This window comes from Sinocyclocheilus grahami, unplaced genomic scaffold, assembly GCF_001515645.1.
Source record: "Sinocyclocheilus grahami isolate Dianchi unplaced genomic scaffold, SAMN03320097.WGS_v1.1 scaffold250.1, whole genome shotgun sequence".
NCBI classification, from domain to species: domain Eukaryota; kingdom Metazoa; phylum Chordata; class Actinopteri; order Cypriniformes; family Cyprinidae; genus Sinocyclocheilus; species Sinocyclocheilus grahami.
This window is the reverse complement of record NW_015505429.1, coordinates 1,285,231-1,303,575: the sequence shown is the minus strand read 5'-3', so window position 1 is coordinate 1,303,575 and position 18,345 is coordinate 1,285,231. Positions and strand designations below refer to the sequence as shown.

Sequence of the window (18,345 nt, the reverse complement as noted above, 5' to 3'; positions counted from 1 at the left end):
CGCTGTGTGGATGGATGTCAAACACTCTAACGATGATGAATCATTAAGCTATTCTCATTGCTTGCATGCAGATTCAGTTCTGGCTGCTGCATTGTGCTTGTATTGTGACCTCATAATCTCTGCAATGAAGAACCTACTCAACCCATATCAAAAGATGCAAGAGTGCAGATGATTTGCTGCAGTGTCCGTCATGAATCTGCCTGCAGTTGCATCTGCTGTCCACTAGAGGCGCCAGAGCATCCTCTGTAAAGCCTGCCATTGCTACCTTAATCCTGCAAACAGACTCGTATATTATTCATCTGATCCTCACAATCGCCTTAACAGGGATCCAGTGAGAGGCAGTTCATCCAACCCCTGAATAAGGCATCATCTGTACAAGTCACTTTGAAGAGACATTTATTTTATTTATTCCAAATGTCATTAAATCGATTCAGTCTTGAATGAACAAGACTGTTGTCCATCTCGTATTTTCACACTTCTGCTATTCTGAGATGCGTGACCAGAAACAAAAGCAGCTTCGGCTGAGGGTTTCCGCCTGACCTCTGAGTGCTCTATTTATGCCCAGCAGATTAAAACATTGACGTGAACCAGGCGGAGTATTTCCGTCTGCTGCAGAGCTTTGTTTTGGAGATGTGCATTGGGTTTGAGGCCGCTTTTAGCCCGAGTGCAGCTATTCCTCTGAGAATGTGCAAATGTCACGGCAGGGCTGATGATGACTGTGTTTTGTCCTTTTGTCACGCTGCAGGCAGAGCAGAGATGCGACGTCCGAGAGAGCGCCGCCTGTCAATCGCTCCTGCTTCCGTCAAGAGCTGCTTGTCAGCAGAGCTTTGATGCACTGAACCCCCACAGCTTCCGCTTCCTCTATGCGACAGAACTCAAAGCTCTATAAATACATTTCTCTATTCAATAGTCTAAAAATAGCCTGCTTGTCGGCAGGAGCCCTCTATGGCTCCCCCTGTTGGAGCAGTTGGGGACCGCAGCGGCCCTTCCTCTCTCACTCCTGTGGGAGGTGCGTCTCTTACGTTACATCGAATCGTGCCCTGGCCTTACTCTCTGTCTCAGCTGAAGAGCCATGGGGAAATGCTACGGTAATTAGATATATTATGTATCCCTCACAGCATTACATACTATGAAGCATTTCCTTGTGGGAGAGCAAGCAACCCCAACACCTCTATTCCAGCTCCCTGCATTAGATGTCTGTTTGAGCTCGTATTAGAGAGAGAAGAGAGGATGAGCCAGGCAGTAGGGGTTTTAGAAATCTGCAGCAAACCTAATTACCACAATTTAATTTATTGGCTATTTTGGTGGCCAATTTTTTTTCCCCCAGCTAATTTTACAGTAATAATATCTGAACATGCTTTAAACAAGATTAAATAACTTGACATTAAGATGTTTTTTAGAGTTTATTATTCTTACCTCACTGGATTATTCATTAATTCATTCATTTTTGTATTTATTTAATTATGTATTTATTTTTGGTTGGTTGGTTGTTTTAAGCATAAAACTAACAAAATGTTAAGGGATTTATGGTTAAAACAAACAAAAATGTCTTTGGGGTAGGAAAATGAAATGATTTATATTCACTAACATTAGGCCGAATATCAAATAGGCTGAATGCCAAATAATGTTAGATTAAGATATTAATATATTAAAGTAAATATTAGGTTAACATTATTTTATCAATAGTAAATAAATATTATATTATTGGTATGAATGTCTGAGTACTTGTAGGGTTTTCCAGTAAAAATGGTTATTTTTAAAACGAGATAGATTTACTTTAGAAGCAAAATTGCATAAAATATGAAACTTTTTTTCAGATAACATTTGTATTTAACTTAAAAATGAATTCATACTTATTATATAATGAAAATTTTTTTAGTTTTAAGCATAACTTTTAAAAGTGCCATGTGAAAAATAATTACACAATATAATCACTGGTAAAGGTTATAGTATTAAAATTGAGGAAATTATTTTATTAATTTGTCAAAAATAATATTTTTATTATTAATATAGTTTACTGTAAGGAAAGACAAAAATACTGATATATTCATACACAATTTATTTATCTTTATTTTATTTATTTTTGGGGGTGAGGGATTGGAAACATGATCCTTTTTCAATATCCAGGGAGAAGTTTTTTTCCCGGCACAATCAGGAATCCTTGCTACGGAAGGTCATCATAGAAAAAGCTGTCAAAAGCTGCTGTGTAGAAATAGACACTGTGGCCTTGTCCAGCTTAGTGCCGGGACTGTATTTAGTAACTTTTTGGCACTGGAGTCATGATTGTGTTAGTGCTGTCAGCTGAACTGTGGCACAACCAACTTTAACCTTATCCGAAGCTCATCTTGGCCAGAGCTCAGGCCCGGCTGAAGCCCCTCATCACGGAGAAATTAAGAGTTTATAGTGCAAAGATGCACGTGAGCTGCTTTTCCCATGAGAAATACAGCAACACTCCTTGAGTGACCTCTGTGAGAGAGAGAATGTAGACTCAACAGATCACGCAGCTGTTTAAAGGTCTAAACTATAAGCTTATGAAGTTCATAGGTCAGCGTTTAGGGTTTCTTGTCCAGATGAACATGCCTATCTGACATTAGAGGCTCGTGTATTTATAGAGCACACAACGTGAAAGTCTTGGCATTTTTACATGGAGATGCATTGCAAATCGTTATAGAACGATCGTGTTGTGTCATATTGACATACAGAGATGATGAATGTGCATTTTCTGGGACGTCGTGGAAGGTTTACATGTTGACCTTCACAAGCGCTGGGTCATTGAACTTTCGCTTTCATAAATCCTGTTGGCCTTTAAGTGTGTGACCAGGTAGTCGTGAATCCCGTCCAGTACAAGCAGATTCAATAAATCAGCTCAATGAGGCTGCGATGGAGATCCAAACATCTTGGTTGATGTTCCCTGAGTGGTTGGCATGATGTTTTCTCTCGATACCGGAAAACACACTGCGAAATGTAGCATCTGAGTGTCGTTTCCCCTTGATTTTGTAGGTGTGAGTTCTTGAAAGTTTTGAAAGCATGCATACGTAACCCTCCTCTATGGGTTCCTGTGTCTCTCTCAGATCTCTCCACCTCCCCTCGCTCTTTTCGCTCAGGCTCTTGTAAACAGTGCTGGCCCTGAATCTCAATGATGTCAGGCATCAACAGGGCGGTGGAGGACTTTGAGCTTTGGAGTAAAGGGTGTGTGTATGTTTAGGGTCATGTTGACGAGTGCTCTATAGTTTGCAGCGCGTGTCTGCTTTGGAAATTTGATATGATACTTTATCTTTCTTGTCTGGTGCTCATCTTACAGGCTGTTGCTTATTTTTAACTGTAAAGTTCAAATGTATTGCATCTGAATGCTTTGATCTGAGCAGCTCTCACACTCAGCCAGTGTTGCTGTTTTTGGTTTTACTGGTTTTACTACTTTTGGTTTCATGCATGTATGATGCATGTGCTATTAGTTTGGGTTGCTTTTAACATACATTTGGGAATGCAACATGCGCCAAACTATCTTCCCTTTGTGCTGTAAAATAAAATAAATATTATATATTTTTTCTTAAATACTACATACTTAAATATGACAACAGTAATGTCTTAATGTGTTTAATATTTTTATTACGCAATGTAATAATTAGTAGTACTTGCAGTAATATAATAATAATAATTAGTGCTGTCAAATGATTAATCACGATTAATCGCATCCAAAATACGTTTTTGTTTACATGGTATATGTATGTGTGCTGTGTATATTTATTATGTATGTATAAATACACACACATGCATATATATATTTCAGAAAAATGTTATGTTTATATATTAACTATATTTATTTATAATATAAATTATATGAGCATAAACAGACAAATGTAAATATTTTAAATATATATACTGTATGTGTGTGCATTTTATATACATAATAAATATACACAGAACACACATATATAATGCAAACAAACTCTTTAAACTCATTCATCGCGATTAATCGTTTGACAGCACTAATAATAATTTCTAATTATTAATTTCAATTATGTATATAATATAATTATTAATTATATTGTTATTATTATTCATATTCTTATCATAGTCAACTACATCAAAAAGGTGCAGCCCCACAGCAAGCAAGATTAATACACATTTTAAATCACAATTTTTATTAAATATTTCCACAAATTCAATCCTAATATCAGACTTATTTCAATCTACTAGCACAGAAACCTCATTAAGAACATCTAGTAATTGTTAGTGCTTATATAAACAGGCTGTTGTCAACAAAAAATAAGCTTTAAGGGCCCCTCGTGCTGTAAAATAAAATAATTATTATATTTTATTTTCATTGAAATATTACAATAGTGATGTCTTTGTTTCGTTTTTTATGAAGTAATATAATAATAATTAGTAGTAGTAATTATTATTATTATTGATAGTATGAATATCTTTTAGTCAATTAAATTGTATAGCTATATAATCAAAAAAGGTGCAGGCCCACAGCAAGCAAGTACACATTTTAAGTCAAAATCACAATTTTTATTAGAAAAATCTGCATTAGAGCCCACTCAATGTTGTTTTCTGATTGCAATAATCTTAAGACCTTTATATTGTGTCATATTTTTGCGCTGTCAAGCTGTGAGAACACTTGGCAAGGCTCGACGTATCTTAGCGGCCAGTAGCATTGATTGAAGGAGCCACTCAGCTTTGCAGACGCTATCTGTGCTGCATTATAATGCAGTCTGGATAGAGACCCTGTCCTATCTATTTGATAACACACCAGGCAGATTATAGCCATAAAGGAAGCCATAGCCACAAATGGAGATCTTAATGGCGGTGGGAATGAAGTGACCCATCCACTCGCCCGCACAGGTAAGATCTGCTGTCCTTTCAGAGTCCATTTCACGCCCTCATATCCAATGCTCCTGCGGTTGTCATGTTTTATGGAAACCTGTCCTTCCTCTGATCATCATAAGGACATATGATGTAACTTTGGGAAGAAAGTGCTCTTACATCCCGTTCATTGGGTCGATGTGTTTTAGATGCCTGTGGAGATTATGGTGAGGCATTTATAATGGAAGTGAATGGGGAAAATATTTGCACATATGTAGAAATGTGAAGCTTATAAATTTATAAAAGCACTTTCATTAATTAATCTGTTAAAGCTTGGGAATTATTTAGGTTGTATTGTTGTTCATAGCTGTACAGTCATTTTTATAGGTTTTATTGATTTTAATTTTACTTTTATATTATTTATTCTTTTTTTTTTTAATGAATGAATTCATTTACTTATTCTGGAAACCCTGATACTTTTATTCTAGGATACTTTGATGACTTGAAAGTTCAAAAGATTATTATTATTTTTTAAATAGAAAGCCTTTGCAACATTATAAATGTCTTTATGGTCATTTTTGATTTTGATTTAAATCTAAATGTGTTAATTTATTGGAAAAAAAATCTAACTGACCCCCAAACTTTTAAACTTTATTTATTTATCCATACTAAAATCACTGGCCATGTTCACTGTGCTTCACTGTAACCCAGATTTTTGCTTTTTTAAGAAAAGGAGGGACAAGTGTTTTTTTTTTACTATTATTATTATTATTATTTATTTATTTATTTTTGTGGTCAGCAACATTACCCCACAAATGCTATCAACCAAGCTAAATGGAACTGAGAATATTCCTTTTATAGTTCTATATATTTGTCAATTCATTACCTACTCAACCAGAATCCGCTATTTAATTCCGAGGTATTTACACTGTGTATTAATCAGTAACACTCATAATATTGGTTGCTTGCTGCTTATTTCTGTTGTTTTAATGACTCAGTGCTGGTGGAGAGCTGTTATTGCTGGCAGTTTGAATACCAGCAGCAGCCATCATTCTTTGAAAACTGACACGCGCAATCTTTTCATACAAGTGTGAGGAAAATAGCCCTGTCGTTCACCTTCCCAAAGGCAGCTGGCTGGGAAAGCATCCAGGCGGGAGATGGGAGAGGGGAGGGAATGCTGCTGCTGCTGCTGCTGCTGCTGCGGAACCCAGCCCGAGTTGATCTCACGGTGTGTTTGTTTTGAGACATGGTGATCATGTGACCAACTCCTGTCTTCCCAAATCCATCATCTGCTTGTTCTTGAGTTAGCAGCTTTTCCCATCCTCACTTTAAGGGGCCTGCTGGGAGATGACTAGACATTGTTTGAGCTCAGCTGTTGATGGTAGACGGTGTGTTTTGTTTAGATGTTTTAAGAACTTGCGTGGAGGAACTTTGAGAATGTTCTGCGGAGCGGCAGAGGAGATTAACAAAGAGCAGAGTGTAAACACTTAACTGTCTGCCATAGAAACTCCACGGAGCTGCTGCTAACACGCTTTCGTTAAACAGCTCTCGAGCATCAGTAAACCTGTCCGTCCTAAAGCATCCGTTTTGCATAGATTACTTACACATTGTGGTCTGTTACTGATTACAGATTACATGATGAAAATTGTAGTCCGTAATCTAGATTACTCATTTTATGTAAAGTATACGTATTACTTTTGGATTACTTTTAGATTACTTTTGAACTAACTTTGATAGATTTGAATGGGATTGCTGTTATAAAAAAAAAACAAAGAGAATAAAATATATTCCATTCTTCATTATCGACCTCATGAAATGCATTAAACATTACATTTCGCCAGGGTTTCCCCGAGTAAATGAAAGAACTGAATTATTAAAATAATTAACATTTTTACATTGTGTGATCATTGACCGACACCGGAGAACTGTGAACATGTGAATGTGTTGTAAAATTATTATTGACTGAGAGGTGCTTTTGTTCTCAAGTTCCCGAAGCATGGATCACAAGTTAATTTATATTACATTTACATGGTCATTCTATATGTGAATATTCGAAGCTAAACAATATGACACAGTCAAATTTATTAGCGAGGACATTTTAAAAGAAAAAGGAGGAATTAGGGAGAATCGATGAATTATCATTTACAGCTTTTGTGTAAATAACTTGTAATAATGTAATCCATAAAAAGTAACTGTAATCTGATTATAAGCATTTACAAGTTCAACATTTTGGAATCTGATTACGTAAACCAGATTAACAGCACTGTCTTGTTTAGCATTATTGATCTACATGATGCATTATAAATGTAAACTAGGTTTTCACGTTTTGTGAGGAAAACATAAATGGTGTTTGCTACTGCAATGCTAGGGTGTTTACAGGTAATGCATATGCACTGCAGTGTGATTTGCTAAGATGTTCTGCACTGGCACTGATGGCGGTTGATAGGCAATGGTGGTTTTGTGGTTGTTAACACATTCTGGTGGTTGTTTATGTTTTGCTATGAGGTTGCTAAGGCAATTTTAGATGCTTGCTAGTGCATTGATATCTGGTTGCTAGGGTGTTCTGGTTACTGCTGCTCTATTCAAGGTTGTCAATCCTTTGATAGGTGGATGCTGAAGTGTTTAGATGGTTGCTAGTGTGTTCTGGTGGATGACAGAATGTTCTGGGAGGTTGCTAGCCCAAGTCAAAAGAGTCATCTATTTGTGCCTTGGCTTCTTTTTTTTCTCTCTCCACTAGCTGAACACCGCAAATACTTTCCCCTAACCAGCGACACGATTTGAGGTATCATTCACATTCGTTGCACAAATGGAGCGGGACGGGTTACACAGTGACGTTTAAATCCTTAAGTATGAGCAAGTAATAATAGTAAAGCATGGCACCTCCAATCATTCTTCATTTCAAGAACTGCTTCCTCATTTGTTAAACCATTTAATCATCTCATTTCCCCCTGTAGGTCTGGTTTCTGTCTTATCTGTTCATCTCATTAAGTAACCTTTTATTTTTACGCTCGCTGTACCAGCTGCCCCGCTGCCACTCGGTCAAGGTTGCTCAGGAGCTCAAGGTCAGATTCACAATAGGGAATGCTACTGCTTTAAAATGTCGTTGGTCACTGGCGTGAGGGCAGAGCTCTGTGCAGCCTGCAACCCAGAGAGATTACGGCTCCTCATGCGATAAACACAAACCACTGTGATGGAGCTCTTTTAGACCTCTCTGTCAGTGCTGGGTAGTAACTGATTGCATGTAATCTGGATTACGTAATCAGATTCCAAAAAATAAGTACTTGTGTTTAGATTAAATTACATTTTTAAATACTCCGAATCAGTCACTTTTTTATTGATTACATGATTACATATTATTCACTCAGTAGCAATAAATATTCATAATTTCTTGATTTTCCCTAATTCTTCTTTTTCATCTTTTAAATTTTCCTAAAACAGCCTACCCCTTATATACAGTCAGAAAATATTTAAAGAGCGTTTCAATATTACATCAACTACTGATAAACACGCAGAGGGTTATTTAATCATGTATTACTTTGTCTTTGGAAGGCTTTTGTATGGTGGCCGAGAAGTGCTGAACAAATCACAATTATGAAAACAAAAGAACAAATTACAAACGCAAATGCAAGTCTAAAAAACAAAATAACAATTCAGAAAACACAACAACAATTCAGAAAGCATTATAACAAGTCAGAAAACATTATAACAAGTCAGAAAACATAACGACAAATCTGAAAACAAATTAACAAGTCAGAAAACACAATGACAATTCAGACAAACCGGAAGAGGTAGGTATAGTTTGAGACAGCGCCATTGGTTTGGGATTACTCACCGCTGATTGGACGAGACATCTGTCAATCAACGTATACAGGAAGAACCAGCCGAAGAACAGCAGAGTCGTGGTAGAAAGTTCGGAGATGGTATTAAAGTAGCTCAGTTTAAATGTATTGTATGAATTGCCCTACTCTGGACTAAAAAATACGGAGTGCCTATTTACATTTAGTTAAAAGTGGCTGTGAAACATCAGCTTCAGTGGTGCAGATGGATAAGTGCGTGTCACTGACTTTTTGACGCGATCGACCCGGGTTCCATCCCGCCTTTTGCCGAGCTTTTTTTCCCTCCCTTTTCAAATCTCGTATTAGCAATGGATTCTATTTACACTAAGTGAAAATAGCAGTATTTTTAGCAATATGCTATTTACACTAAGTGCAAATACCTATTTACACTATGTTAAAATAGCAGGATTTCTACTATCAAGTATACTACTTGTTGCAAATAGTGGCAATTATCTGCATTTCAGTATTGTAGTACATTATAAAACCGTATGCAATAATAATGTATTGAGTGTAAATTAAAATGTAAATTTAAATTATTAAATGGATGCCACCTTATTGGTACAATAAAGCCCTCCCTACACCTACCCTAACCCTACCCCATACTTTATTTTCAACTTTTTGATTATTTCCTTAATTTTTATTGAAAATAAATGCCTTTACGATGTGATACGAGATTTGAAAAGGGAGAGAAAAAAAATTCGGCAAAAGGCGGGATCGAACCCGGGTCGATCGCGTCAAAAAGCCAAGGGCAAGCACTTATCCATCTGCGCCACTGAAGCTGATGTTTCACAGCCACTTTTAACTAAATGTAAATATACACTCTGTAATTTTTATTCCAGAGTAAGGGTAATTCATTTCTGAATTGTTATTTTGTTTTTTAGACTTGCATTTGCGTTTGTAATTTGTTCTTTTGTTTTCAGAATTGTGATTTGTTCTGCACTTCTCTGCCACCGTACTTTTGTCTTTCAAACACATTAAAACGCACAAATTCATGTTATTTCTTATTTATATGTAATGCAGGGAATCCCAAACATTTTTTTTTTGGTCAGCCAAACCTCTTTCGCCTAATATATTTACTTGAAGTATACCCTGAGATTTTAAAATAAATGTTTTAATTATTAAGAATCACATTTGAATGTTCATGGCTCTCTGACGTTGGTTAATTGTCATATTAAATAAAGGTAAACAAACAAATTATTTGAATGTGTTTTATTTTGATTGAGGTTGTTTTAAATGGATTTATTTTAATTTAACATTTTTATGACTGAATTAATTATTAGCTTAAACTCACAAACCCCCTGCATTTTCTTTACGAACCCCAGTTTGGGAAACTTTGACATAATGTAATGTTTAATGCACTTCATGTTGTCAATAACAACTAATAGAATATAATGTATTTCTTTTCATTTTTATGTAAATATGGTACAAGATTTTCCTATTTAAATCAGTGTGAAAAACGAGTTAGTAGTAAACTAAAAGTGATCAAAAATAGTCTGATTATATTAGGCTACATACCAAAAATGTGTGATGCAATTACATTCCTAATTACAATTTTTGTCATGTAATTTGGTTTACAATTTGTAAGTAATCTACCCAGCTCTGCTCTCTGTTGATGTGCCTATGGGGTCACCTTTGGCTCGTCACCCAGTAATCGCACTTGCCGGAAACACCTGTTTCAATAACGCCAACATAGTCTTCAGCGCAGATGAAGAGATTTCAGAGTCTAATCTTGGCATTTACTGGCTTTTTTGAACCCGGCCCCTCTGGACAAATGCACAGCGTTCTGCAAACACATGACTTATTGTTTTGCCCCTACTGTAATATGCTTTATGTGTAAACACAGCCCGCAACAGAACCCTGTTTATAGTGTAAATAATCTGCAGGAGACAACTGGAAATGCAAACACCGTCTAAAGCGCTGTTTATTCAATCATAAACTAATCCCGAGAAGCCATGAAGGAAAATTCACTTTCTCTCTAAAATACTCCAAGTCCTTGTTCTCATTTTAACTTTATGAAAGCTAATCAAGCAGAGCAAAGGTGTAAATCGTATTGTGCTTGAATCTAAACTAATAGTATATTAAAATGTGCCGTTTCTGTAATAACTGCCTGGCCTTTTGAGCTAAAGCAGGAATTGTGATGTTCTCATCCTCCATCATGTGAATGATTGCTATTGCTGTCTGGAGTTGTGTTTATGGACTACTATTGTGAAATGCGACCACTAGGGGGAGTTTTGTGCTGTTCTGTCTGCCATTGCAGCAAAACAAATAAACATACTGCTTTTTATGTGTCTCATCTGTATTAATCTGCCTGCAAATCACAACAAGCAGATAATGCTTTTCCATCGTGGCAGTAATAAAACGCTCCGCACACTTGCTGAGGCAGCGTGCCATATCTGAAGGTTAAGGTGTCCTCCACTTCCCGCCTGTGGCGAATAGAGATTTAAATTAACCAGTCATTTTCCCAACAGCTCCTTGATATTAAATGGGGAAAAAATGACGAGGCAAAGAAATGAAAAATCAGAGTTGATATCCGTGAGCAGAATTCCGTTTTGTGGAGCGCAGTGTCACTAAAACCCAAGAACTTCAGGAAAGAAGTCATTTTATCAGCGTGAAATCACATCAAGAAGGCACTCGGCTTCGGTTTACTGTTATTGCTGTCAATATGGAAACAGAGGGGCAGGTCAGTTGGCGAGTTTTCATAAACTGAAACGGGGTCATTTCAGTGCCCGCAGTCGCTTGACCTCTGTTCCCTGCTGGCCTGCTGGGATTTGCGTCAGATTATGGCTTGCAAGGAAACCGCTTTCCTTTACTCCCTCTCTGTTTGTGCCGTGCTGCAGCAGATGCATGCAGCCACTCAGGTTTGCTCTGTCAATGGCAAACCCAGCCCTCTTATAAAGCCTCCGGTAAGAGTCTTAAGCCTAATTTGATTACATCATGATCGAAGTCCTTGTTCTCATTTTAACTTTATGAAAGCTAATCAAGCAGAGCAAAGGTGTAAATCGTATTGTGCTTGAATCTAAACTAATAGTATATTAAAATGTGCCGTTTCTGTAATAACTGCCTGGCCTTTTGAGCTAAAGCAGGAATTGTGATGTTCTCATCCTCCATCATGTGAATGATTGCTATTGCTGTCTGGAGTTGTGTTTATGGACTACTATTGTGAAATGCGACCACTAGGGGGAGTTTTGTGCTGTTCTGTCTGCCTTTGCAGCAAAACAAATAAACATACTGCTTTTTATGTGTCTCATCTGTATTAATCTGCCTGCAAATCACAACAAGCAGATAATGCTTTTCCATCGTGGCAGTAATAAAACGCTCCGCACACTTGCTGAGGCAGCGTGCCATATCTGAAGGTTAAGGTGTCCTCCACTTCCCGCCTGTGGCGAATAGAGATTTAAATTAACCAGTCATTTTCCCAACAGCTCCTTGATATTAAATGGGGAAAAAATGACGAGGCAAAGAAATGAAAAATCAGAGTTGATATCCGTGAGCAGAATTCCGTTTTGTGGAGCGCAGTGTCACTAAAACCCAAGAACTTCAGGAAAGAAGTCATTTTATCAGCGTGAAATCACATCAAGCGGCACTCGGCTTCGGTTTACTGTTATTGCTGTCAATATGGAAACAGAGGGGCAGGTCAGCTGGCGAGTTTTCATAAACTGAAACGGAGTCATTTCAGTGCCCGCAGTCGCTTGACCTCTGTTCCCTGCTGGCCTGCTGGGATTTGTGTCAGATTATGGCTTGCAAGGAAACCGCTTTCCTTTACTCCCTCTCTGTTTGTGCCGTGCTGCAGCAGATGCATGCAGCCACTCAGGTTTGCTCTGTCAATGGCAAACCCAGCCCTCTTATAAAGCCTCCGGTAAGAGTCTTAAGCCTAATTTGATTACATCATGATCGACAGCAGTCGTGTCCGACAGAGTACCGGATGAGATTTGTCCATCCTTGGCTTTAAGCGGTCCAGTGAAACATTGACACAGTGGAAAAATGATGATGAAATGTAGATTTGTCAACACTAAGACCCCATGACTGTATACGTACATCACCTGTCCAAATGTCACACAGATATTTTAGCAAATTTCCCATGTAGCATTACTTTCTCTTGGCCATGTATTTGCCCATACTCTTTTATTTTTATATATTTATAGATTTTTTTTAATTATTATTCTATATTTACTATCTTTACTACTTCCAAAATATCCCATACAACCAGAACTGGATATGACCTGCTGTGTCCCATGATGCAATGCACTGGACTTTACTCTACTCTTTATTTCTAGTGTGACAAATGAGACGGTAATATCAACACATTTAAGCATTTTGTGGATTCATTATTTACTTAAATTATGACCTTTTTTCAGAAAATATTGGCGCAAAAATACAAAATAAAATAATCAATTATAATAATGAATTAATTAATTTATAAAATACACTCTACCATTCAAAAGCATGCGTCGATAAGATTTTTTATTTAAATGTCAGTCTCTTATGCTCACCAAGGCTGCATTTATTCAATCAAAATACAGTAAAAGCTGAAATATTGTGAGAAATAGTATTATAATTTAAAATAACTATTTACTATTTGAATACATTTTCAAATGTAATTTATTCCTGTGATCAAAGCTGAATTTTCAGCATCATTGCTCCAGTCTTCAGTGTCACATGATCATTCAGAAATCATTCTAATATGCTGATTTGCTGCTCAAGAAGCATTTCTTCTTATTATTATTAATGTTTAATACAGTTGCTGTTTGAATGGAAGTGTATGTTGTCATACCTGTACAACTACCTGTACATTAGTTATATATTTTTTTTTTACTATGACTGTCCTATTTTTGCAGTATGCATACAAATATGAATGCAAATTTTCTTGTGCGTGAATTACACTGATTGATGAATTACCCAAATATTTGAATTTGCCCAAATGTGCAGACCACGTACCTCAATGCAATGCATCTGACCAGTGTCACAAGATATCCAGAAACTATTTTAATCTTGTTGGTTCATTATTTATTATTTACTTCATTTACACAAAATTACAGTACAAATACAAAAGAACTGTAAAAGAACTAGAGTACTCTCTAGAAGAATTGACCAAGCAGAGAGTCATGTGACAACAATATAGGCATAGTATACAATGTTTTGAAATATTTATTCAGCATATACTGTTACACATATTGCTTTTTAAAATAAGTTTGTTTGCACTGTATGCACTTTATAAAGTGTGATATGCAGTAAACAGTATGCTAACATTCTTTCCGAACATAGCCAAAGATATCATCCATTTGGTGTAAACCAAAGCTTTTTGTCATTCCAAAACCTCAATGACGAACTAACAATCTAAATTTAATATAGACGTAGTTTAACATAAGCTGCTGTCTGGGATCTCTAAAAGCCCTCTCCACATCTGTGTATGTAATGAGTGATGAGGAGACGCCATGAATAGCATACCTTTCTGGAACACCTGTAGGCTGGGCTCTAATCTAACAGATGGCTCTTCTGATCAGCACTGCTGTTGAATACACTACAGGTTTAATGCTTCTGTAGGTTAAAGTAACTGCTGGATGTTTTCCCAAAGATGTTTTGGCATTTGTGATTCGTGCTTTTACTATTGATCGCGCAACACTATCTGTCGAGATTGTTTGATAACGTTGGATAACTCAATCGATTGCGCACACTCCCAGCTTTCATTAAACTATATATAAGGTGGAACAATGTTGATATGCTGATGCAAAAAAAAAAAAGTATTTGTGCTGCTTCCTGAAACTCTTTCTGAGGGTAAAATGATGCTCAAAACCTCCCCCTCACACATGAGGAGTCAAGAAAGCAAAGCATAATGTAGAGTCAGCTGTCATCATCAAAAAATCAATCTATACACAGCGATCAGGACTTTTCCTTCAGGTTTATTTTTTGATTAATGACGACGGCCACATTCTTTCTTATGACACAGCTACTTAAAGTAAATGGACATGACATACTGATTTGAGATTGAGTTCATAATGTCAAAAGTTTAGGAATTTGGAGAGTCGGGCACAATGCTCAATTACAGTTTATCCATCATTATGGATACATTGAAAACATGTGGTTTTAGAAGTCAATATGCTGCTAATTTCCTCAACACTGAACATATGCTTTTCACTGGCCTCCATTCTGCAGTTGAGTCTGTCTAAGGTACTATTAGGGCCCGTTCACATTGGACTCATCCTTGTGTTCATCTGCACAATTTTTAATGTCTTTGAGCATTTTGTCTAGCTGTTGTTCTGACTGCAGACTCACAAAAAAGGTGGTATATGTCAAGCTTGAATTATTCTGAAGGTAGGAAAATCACCTAGCAAGTAAAGAGGACATGATTGTATTCATTTTTAAATGGACCTTAATAAGCGTGTTAATTTGCTAATTAATGGCATCTATCTTTGAAGGTAACTCAATCCTCAACACAAGTGTACGGTAATACAAGAATGCATGTTAAGCAATAGTTCACTCAGACATGAAATTTTGTCCAGAAGTGACGATTTAAAGTTAAAACGCCTTTAATGATGGATTTATTTCTTCCAAACAAACAACTTTTCACTTCACCATATGTTAACTGATGGACTGGAGTGGTGTGGATTATTGTGATGTTTTTATCAGCTGTTTGGACTCTCATTCTGACGGCACCCATTCACTGCAGAGGATCCATTGGTGAGCGAGTGATGTAATGTTACATTTCTCCAAATCTGATGAAGAAACTCATCAACATCTTGGATGGCCTGAGGGTGTGTACATTTTCGGGTGAATAATTCCTTTAAAGGGATAGCTCACCCAAAAAACAAAAATTCTGTCATGATTTAAGAAAATATCTTTAAAAAGACATTTTAAAGAACGAAAATTGTATTTTGTCCGTATTATAAAAGTCAATGGCGTCCAAAAACACTTAAAGGGTTAGTTCACCCAAAAATGAAAACTAGCCCATGTTTTACTCACCCTCAAGTCATCCTAGGTTTATATGACTTTCTTCTTTCAGACAAATCCAATCAGAGTTATATTAAGAATTATCCTCTTTCAAGCTTTATAATGGCATGGGCGGGTGTTTTTGTTAAACAGTCCAAAAGTAGTCAAATAAAGCGCATCCATCCATATTAAAACGTGCCTCACACGGCACTCCGGGGGTAAATAAAGGCCTCCTGTATAGCGAATCCATTTGTTTGTCAAAAAAATATTTAAAACGATATAAACAGTTTTGGGTAACTTATGTGCGTTCATGAGAGACTGCCTTTCCGGAGGATGACGTAGAGCATAGGACATGTGCGTGTGAGTCTCGAGAAAATCTACGTTTATTAACAGGAGCAGGAAAGGAAGCAAAGTGTCCTTACTTTACTAAAGGAAACCAGTCTCCACTTGGCTTATATCGAAATCCTCTGACATTTTTCTTTACAAATTCTCATTTTGTGCTTCTAATTCGTGACTGGCGTTTTGTTATGTTCTCTCCGTCGCGCTTCCACGTTCGTCACTAATCAATGGTGCTTACGCTACACATATGTCCTACGTCATCCGCCGGAACGGCTTCTGCCTACGACAGTTAGCAGAAGTGAGAAAAGGGTGTTTATATAGTTTTAAATATGGATATTTGTCTTTCAAAAATGCATGGATTCGCTACAGGAGACCGTAACAAAGTTCGTAGTTCGGGAAGAGGGAGGCGGGAACCGGCGAACGCTGAAAGAAAACTTTAATAAAATAAACAAGCACAAAATAGCGTGACAGCCCCTCGCGGACGACTGTCGCACACAAACAGAACCAAAACACAAAATAAAATCCAGACCTGGTCCTCTCTCGTCCAACACTGTCGTCACTCCTCCTTTTATCCTTCCGGAGCTCCTCCGTGGGACTCGAGACCGGTGAGTGGCGCAGGTGTCGCGCATTAGAATTTCCTCCACCGGCCTTGCTCCGTTCGCACATTTTATTATGGATGCGCACACTTTATTTGACTACTTTTGGACTGTTGAACAAAAACACCCGCCCATGCCATTATAAAGCTTGAAAGAGGATAATTTTTAATATAACTCTGATTGGATTTGTCTGAAAGAAGAAAGTCATGTACACACAGGATGCCTTGAGGGTGAGTAAAACATGAACTAATTTTCATTTTTGGGTGAACTAACCCTTTCAAATTTGTCCTTCATGTTTCACAGAAGAAAGTAAGTTGTACAAGTTTGGAATGACATGAGAAGGAATAAATAATGACTGAATTTTTGGGTGAACTATCCCTTTAAAATTTATATTTTCTTCCATATTGTGACATACATTTCAGTGAAATGGTTTATCAGAAAAGAAAAAGTAGGGTGGGACTTGGTTCAATGCATCAGTTGTTGATTTGATTTTTTGTGATGTGGGCGTTGCACTCAAATCTGAAGGAAGATGTTAAAGTGAGTAAATAAGTCACTTCAAATTAAATAAATCTTGCATACATCACCAGAGAGAAGTCTGTCATTTCACTGGAAGGTCCAGTCATGACATTGTGATTAAACATTACGTAGTCTGAACATTTAGAAAATGAAACATATGCACAGATGAACTGTCTATAATAAGATCTATAATATGCATTTAGAAAATAGGTATAGAATAGATCTATTTCGTGCAGACTTCAAGTATGTACCTTTGCGCTACACGTTGCTTATGCATTCATGTCTGCTTTGCACATACGTGTTATGAATTACATGCATTCAATACTGCAGCCTTCAAGATACAGCCAAGGTTTAGATGCTCCGATCCAGATATCCAGGCTTTCACTCCAGAATTGATGCACTCGTGCGGAGGAGGTGTGTTTTCCGTGTCCCTGGCGTGCTGTGTGTGTGCGCGTGTGTGTGTCAGTGGAGAGCGTGATGTTCTCATCAGAGTTGAGTTCTTAATCCCAGGAGATGGAGCGAAGCAAAGTGTCCTTACTTTACTAAAGGAAACCAGTCTCCACTTGGCTTATATCGAAATCCTCTGACATTTTTCTTTACAAATTCTCATTTTGTGCTTCTAATTCGTGACTGGCGTTTTGTTATGTTCTCTCCGTCGCGCTTCCACGTTCGTCACTAATCAATGGTGCTTACGCTACACATATGTCCTACGTCATCCGCCGGAACGGCTTCTGCCTACGACAGTTAGCAGAAGTGAGAAAAGGGTGTTTATATAGTTTTAAATATGGATATTTGTCTTTCAAAAATGCATGGATTCGCTACAGGAGACCGTAACAAAGTTCGTAGTTCGGGAAGAGGGAGGCGGGAACCGGCGAACGCTGAAAGAAAACTTTAATAAAATAAACAAGCACAAAATAGCGTGACAGCCCCTCGCGGACGACTGTCGCACACAAACAGAACCAAAACACAAAATAAAATCCAGACCTGGTCCTCTCTCGTCCAACACTGTCGTCACTCCTCCTTTTATCCTTCCGGAGCTCCTCCGTGGGACTCGAGACCGGTGAGTGGCGCAGGTGTCGCGCATTAGAATTTCCTCCACCGGCCTTGCTCCGTTCGCACATTTTATTATGGTTGCGCACACTTTATTTGACTACTTTTGGACTGTTGAACAAAAACACCCGCCCATGCCATTATAAAGCTTGAAAGAGGATAATTTTTAATATAACTCTGATTGGATTTGTCTGAAAGAAGAAAGTCATGTACACACAGGATGCCTTGAGGGTGAGTAAAACATGAACTAATTTTCATTTTTGGGTGAACTAACC

General features: G+C 37.4%; 1 long non-coding RNA gene across 1 annotated transcript; it reads right to left on the bottom strand.

Moving 5' to 3' along the window:
• Positions 1-15,126: 15,126 nt before the first annotated feature.
• Positions 15,127-17,623, bottom strand: LOC107598332 (uncharacterized). The gene is made up of 3 exons (XR_001610549.1): positions 17,609-17,623; positions 15,630-15,635; positions 15,127-15,187 (listed from the first exon to the last, which is right to left on the bottom strand). It is a non-coding gene; the product is annotated as an uncharacterized lncRNA (long non-coding RNA).
• Between the last annotated feature and the right edge of the window lie 722 nt (positions 17,624-18,345).